Here is a 6,223-nt window from a genome sequence, read left to right on the forward strand (position 1 = left end):
TGAAATCTTAGAACATTACAGATTGAGCAAAAGGTCCCTGGCACCACCGGACCGAACGCTAAATAACAAGAAGGCCGTCGCTTGGCGGCGCCTGCAAGCTGGAAATCTCCCAAGTCCCGTCTGGCTTTTCCACGCGCAAGTGAAGGAAAAGGCGGACGATAAATGCGATATCTGCGGGGACAGGGGCATTCTGGATCATTTAATCTGGAAATGCCTTGATTCCCCTGGCGCCAAGGAAAACATAAATAGTAGAGAAGCCTGGGAACTGCTACTGCGGCGCGAGTCCCCCGCCAACCAGCAGCAAGCTATCCGCCTGGCGGCTGATTAAGCCGCGAAGAAACACTGTCGCTTCGCATGCAGTTTTGCAATTGCAGAAAAGAAAACTGTCAAGGTTGAGAACAGCTAGCTTCCAAGGGCGCGTAAATGTTGACGTTTGGAATTAAGCTGTGAAATTATATATATATATATATATATATATATATATATATATATATATATATATATATATATATATATATATATATATATATATATATATATATATATGTTGCTCAGCATGAACCACGGCCAGTCTCGAGGGAAAGCGCGCTCTCCGAGACCAGCCGTGCATGGACAGAATTTTTGGTCTCTACTTGTTTCCCATAAGAGGCGCAATCCAAGATGCAAAAACATCCCATTGAGAACTGCGCGCGTACAGAAGCAGTCAAATCTTGAGCTACCTTAGCTGCCGCTCAGGCCAAATCGGCCCTTACCTAACTGCTAGGGAAAAAAATAAACGATAGGACTGCTCTGTGTTTTGCCGAGGGCAGCTCCAAGCCGTCACTGGTTTGAAACTGCGCTGTCTACGTTGGCTAGCCTGCCCGCTTCTCCTTTCATCCTTTCAGAAAGCGTGCGTGCGTGCTGCTGTGTGCTTTGCTCGCAGGACCCTAGGCGCTCCCCATCCTCCAGCTCGAAGCCCCGCTCCGATGACCAAGCGCCTCCTTGCATCCTTCCCACGCATTGGACTTTACAGCTTGCAGCCACCCTCTCATTCCCTCCAGTAAAAGGGAAAAACAAATGAACACCCATAGGGCGCGCAGGAGGGACGTAACCCTACGTCACATTTGTGTCACGTGATTGCGCACTCAGGATCCGATGTTTTTGCATGTCGTCGATGTGCAATCACGTGACATATGAGGTCCGTTCGTTTCACCTGCACTACATGAACTGGTTCACGTGATGCTGCACTTCGCCATTCGTTTAAGCGATGCAACGTGGCACCCTCTGCACCATGCCGTTCGTTTCAAAAAGTGCAGACGTCGTGCAGGTCGAGTTCACGAAAAGTTCTGCAAAACTGTGCACCTCCTCAGAGGTCAGTGCCGAAATGGTGCAGCTGCAGCCGCCGCATGAAAGCAGATGACAGCTTGCGCAACGATGGCTTGCGTGTTGGGATAAACAGTGAAGCGACCCTAGTTATTCCACTCGTCAACGAGAACGGTGCCCGTGTTTGACGACGCGTACTTCAAACCATGTCTAACAAGTAAGCACGTGCATACGTTATGGTTCATGCTGACTTCAATCGTGATCAAAGTTGTTTTGCGCTTCTTGTCAGCTGCCGCATGGTGCACATCATCCAGGCTGGTTCGTGTCAACGCTTCATTGCGAAGTGCTATTTGAAAATTGGTATTGTATCGGCATGTTGGCGACGGTTGATGTGGGAGCAATGAATGCGGTCGGCTTTTGTACATATATGCATCGCATATTCATGAATGAATGAATCCTATAGCATATGCCGCTGAGATCAACGGCGCTAATCATCCCAACCATGAATATTTTCAAGTAGCACATCGCATTAAGTACGTGTTAATTAAATTGTGCAACGTACATGCACCTTTTACGGCAGCGCGATATCGAAGCGCACGTGGTCATACCAACCTTGAGAGTGTTGGTATACAGACAACATAAATACCCAAGCAAGTAGCAGGAGGGACAGCGGCCGATGTAGCTCAGTTGGAAGAGCACCGGACGCGATATTCGGAGGTCGTGGGTTCGGTTCCCACCATTGGCACGTTGTTTTTTCTTCTACTTTGTGTTTAATTATCTTTCCCCTAAACAGATTACATTACTAATTTCTGTGATTATCGAAGTAAACATTAACAAAAAAAAAGACAAAGTACCATCCCCAACGCTTTCCTTGGCCTCGCCGACTGTTGGCTTCTTTCCTTCATGTATTATAACGAGCACCCTCATTTCCCCTAATTGATTGATATATATATATATATATATATATATATATATATATATATATATATATATATATATATATATATATATATATATATATATATATATATATATATATATATATAGGATGTTACGCAACTTTCCCGATTAGGTCCACCGTCCGAAACTGATGGAATAAAATAGGGATTCTCACGGGGCTCCGGCTCCGCTCTGAGAAGTGAGGCCACACCGCTAGCTCTGACCACAGCAGTGGCCGTGAAGAACGTCACACCGAGGCAAACATAGCCAGCGGGCCAAGTTGTTTATTGGGAACGCCCAGTGTTCTTCCTCGGTGTCATAGCAGCATCCGCGTGCTACGGGCGCTACGGCGTCGCGGCATCGTCTCTCGATGCTGTCCGCTGAGATGAGAGGGGAAAGAAGGGGCTGTTCTCTCACCCCCGCCCTCTCCGCCACAGCGCCGGGGGAAGGAAGCCAGGAGGGGAAAGATGAGGGCTCCCCGAGAGAAAGAGAGGGCGTTGGCTGCGTCGTGCGGGCGAGGGAAAATGGGGAAATGTTGAATTCCCACATCCTTCCTCCCTTAATCGTGACCTCCACCTGGCCGCCGTTTTCCCCTTTGAAGCTGCACGGCTGATCCTTCAGCAGGTCCATGCCGCAGGACAGGTGGCCAAAGCAGGACGGCCGCCCTTGCGTCGGGCTGGCCCTGCAGGCCGCACAAATCCCTGCTGCTGCCGTCACGGGGATGCAGAGGGGGCGAAGTCCGCTGACCCGCCATCCGGTCGCGGGCCGCCGGCAAGCCCGCAGTGCGCTGATTGCCTACGACCACGCCGACTCCCCGCAAGTCGTAAATCAGGGCAGCAGGCTCCGTCCCTCCATGCACCAGGCGTCTTGCAAGTGGTGGTGGTGGAAACGTTTATTGGTTAATTGGAGTTTGGGAGCCACAGAGTGAGCTCCGTGTGCAGCAACCACTCCGGCCTGCGTATCTACACGGGCCGAGTTCTCCAATCCGAGCTCGAATGCGAGCTGCTCCATGAACGAGCTCGAGCTTTTTCAGGGACCACGTACTGCAGTGTATGCCTGCGCAGCCATTGGGCTGGTAGACTAAACATCACCTTCGCCGCTCCCCGCCGCCTGAATGCAGACAGCGTGGCCCATGCGCCAGGAGTGCCGGTTTCATAAATAAGGCCATCGGCGGGCTAGGTCCCTCTGAACGTGTTCAGCACGGGCTTCGCGTACAGGAACACTACCGGCTTGTGTATCGACACGTGCCGGATAACTTCACCCGAGACCGCTCATGCCCTTGCGGTTGACATTAGGCGATTGCACCTACCTTCCGCACTGTATCATATGGCGTTTGTCCGTCGTCAGCTCAAGCTGCAGCCGACGGCGCTGCTTTGCGTGCATAAGCCCCTCAATGACGGCGTGACCTCACGCTCGGAGCACTCCCCATTCTTTCAGCGATCGCGCTGACTGAGGGTGTTGTATCGATGCCCGCGGAGTAGCTGTGCGCGTCTCACATGCGCAGCATTTGACAATCCTTCTGCGATTTCGCTGGCTGTGGGTGCTAATGAGCCGCTACTTGATTGATTGCACTTGCGCGGCATTTTCCCCTTGTCGCAGCGACTGCGCTGGATTCGGGTTTTGCAGCGGTGCCCGTAGAGACCGCTCTCGGGATCGCTTGCCTGCGCGCTGTTATGCGCATGCAGGGTCCGCTTCTACAGTTACTTTCAAAGGAAGTTCTGGTTGGCATGGGTCCGTCGATTCCGCCCGACCTTGGGCCTTTCAGCTTGCAGCCGCGAAACAATCTCAGCAACGGTCCCACCCATCTGGGCGCTCGACTCGTCGCGATCTCGTGTCACGTCGCTGAGTGCGTAAGCATAGCTAGCCATCGGACTTGCAATGTTCTTACCGCGGCTGCGGTTCGCCTTCCCATTGGTATTGGCCGTAATCTCGCGCAATCGCTTTGCGTAGTCGTCGACATTGGTCTCGACCTTTGCGTTCATGCGCAGAGCTAAGGAAATGGCGAGCCAGTGCTCATTCCGGTAGTTATGCGATTTCGCATATTCACCCTAGAGCGGCTCTATATTCCGATATCGGCGCTCGTTCTTTTACGAATAACAGCTTTTCTGCCCTCATCTGAGGCGTCATTGCCTAGCACGTATGTAGCGAAGCTTAATCATAGGCCAGCAGGGAGTCTCCAACTCATTCGTAGCGATACCAGCTACACTAAAGTTAACTAACGCCAACCACAGTACAAATGGCTTCACAGCGCAATTTGGCCTGATTCGTCGCGGGTTCTGTCTCTTCAATAAAACTAGCGACCCTCTTACGACAAAAAAAATAAATAAATAAATGAGCCCTCCTACTAACCCCTGACAGCTCTTAACTGCTGAACACAAGCTCAAGTGGGCATCCCCACGAGGTGGGCAAATGCCCTCATTTTGGCCTTTCCTCCCTCGTCCTCAATTTCCAATCGGCAGCCCTCCCTCACCCTCACTTAAAAATATTTCTTCGCCCTCCCTCGCCCTCATCCTCACTTAAAAAATATTGCTGGTCCTCACTCACCCTCATCTCATTTGCCCTCCCTCACCCTCAACCTCATGCCCAGCAGTTTTAATATTGGTTATTTTTCTTATTTTCGATCTATGCCAACATTACAGTGAGTCAAGGTAGGCGCAAACTATTCTGTGCGTCTGTTTTCGGGAGTGTCAAGCCGCGTTGATTATTTAGCAATCCGAATTTCTCTAAGGTAACAATGGACTTAAATGAATGACGGGGCTGCGTTCATGCTGTAGCGTATCACTGGCATGAGCCATCTGGTACTTGTTCCGACAGTTGCTGAGAATAAGATGTGCACTGCACATGGAAACCAGAGGCTGTGAAAAGTGCAAACAACAATTCTGGCAGTGCCCTAAGCACTGCCAGAATTGTTGCCAGAACTTCGAGGAGGAAGGAAAATAACCACTGCCATAGTTAGCAGGCAAACCTGCCCACCGCGGTTCACACGCCATGTGTTTGAAGGAGATGGAGTGATGAAATGCGTTTACACCGCGCATGAAGAAGGAGGAGGTTCTAACTTCTAACCAGCCGCAGACAGAAGGCATGAGGAGTATAAGACATATCAGACAACAGAATAATGTAATCTAATTAAAGTAACAGAGAAACGCTATCACACAGAAGCGTAAATTTCGAGGGAGTCGGGGGGTCATGACCCTCGATCGCTTCGCAGAGGGGGTGGGATGGAGGGACATAGCATGAGAGCCCGGGGTCGTGCTCGACAATTTCAGTCATGTACAGTCGTGAGCAAAAGTGGAGAGACCATGCGCTTTGAGAAAATACCCGCCAGCTTTTTCTGACAGTGAAACAGTTATTTCTGAGAAATGCATTAGGTGTCATACATAATATACTTGCCTTCTTGCCCAAGCAATTTTCTCTGGCACATCTTTTTATACATCAAAAACGCAATCTTAGCAGTTAGCGTGGTCTCTCCACTTTTGCTCAAGACTGTACATGTAGTGTCATTTGGGAAACGCCGCGTAAAATGTGGTTGTTAGGACACGGTGCCGCAGGTGCCACCGACGATGTGTCCCGATCGCATCCTGCCTGTCTCCAAGAACAAACCGAAAACGGAAAGTGAAACACGTAACTCTTTTGTGCTTCTGGTGTTCACGAACGCCGCTTCAGTGTTGCGTAAAATCGTTTTTTTTTTTTTTTCAGTTTTTATTAAAGTTATAGGATAAAAGGACGAGGCAGCGCCTAACTAGAGCGGTACGATGTGCAAAGTGAACAGGCCAGAATTTCATGCATAAGGTTCGATTATGCTTCCTGAATAGTGTGCTTATACCTAGGATCACTTATGAAAAAAGCAGTGAACGGGAGCAGAAGAGCAACACATATGCGCCAACTAGCCGGAATCAGCACTCTGCATCAGTTCGTCTAAGTTCACATCTCTTGGCTGATCTGCTTCATTCCGGACAGAACCCGCATATCAAAAGCCGGAAAC

Source organism: Amblyomma maculatum, chromosome 1 (genome assembly GCF_055883805.1).
Source record: "Amblyomma maculatum isolate TAMU_Amacu chromosome 1, ASM5588380v1, whole genome shotgun sequence".
Lineage (NCBI taxonomy): Eukaryota > Metazoa > Arthropoda > Arachnida > Ixodida > Ixodidae > Amblyomma > Amblyomma maculatum.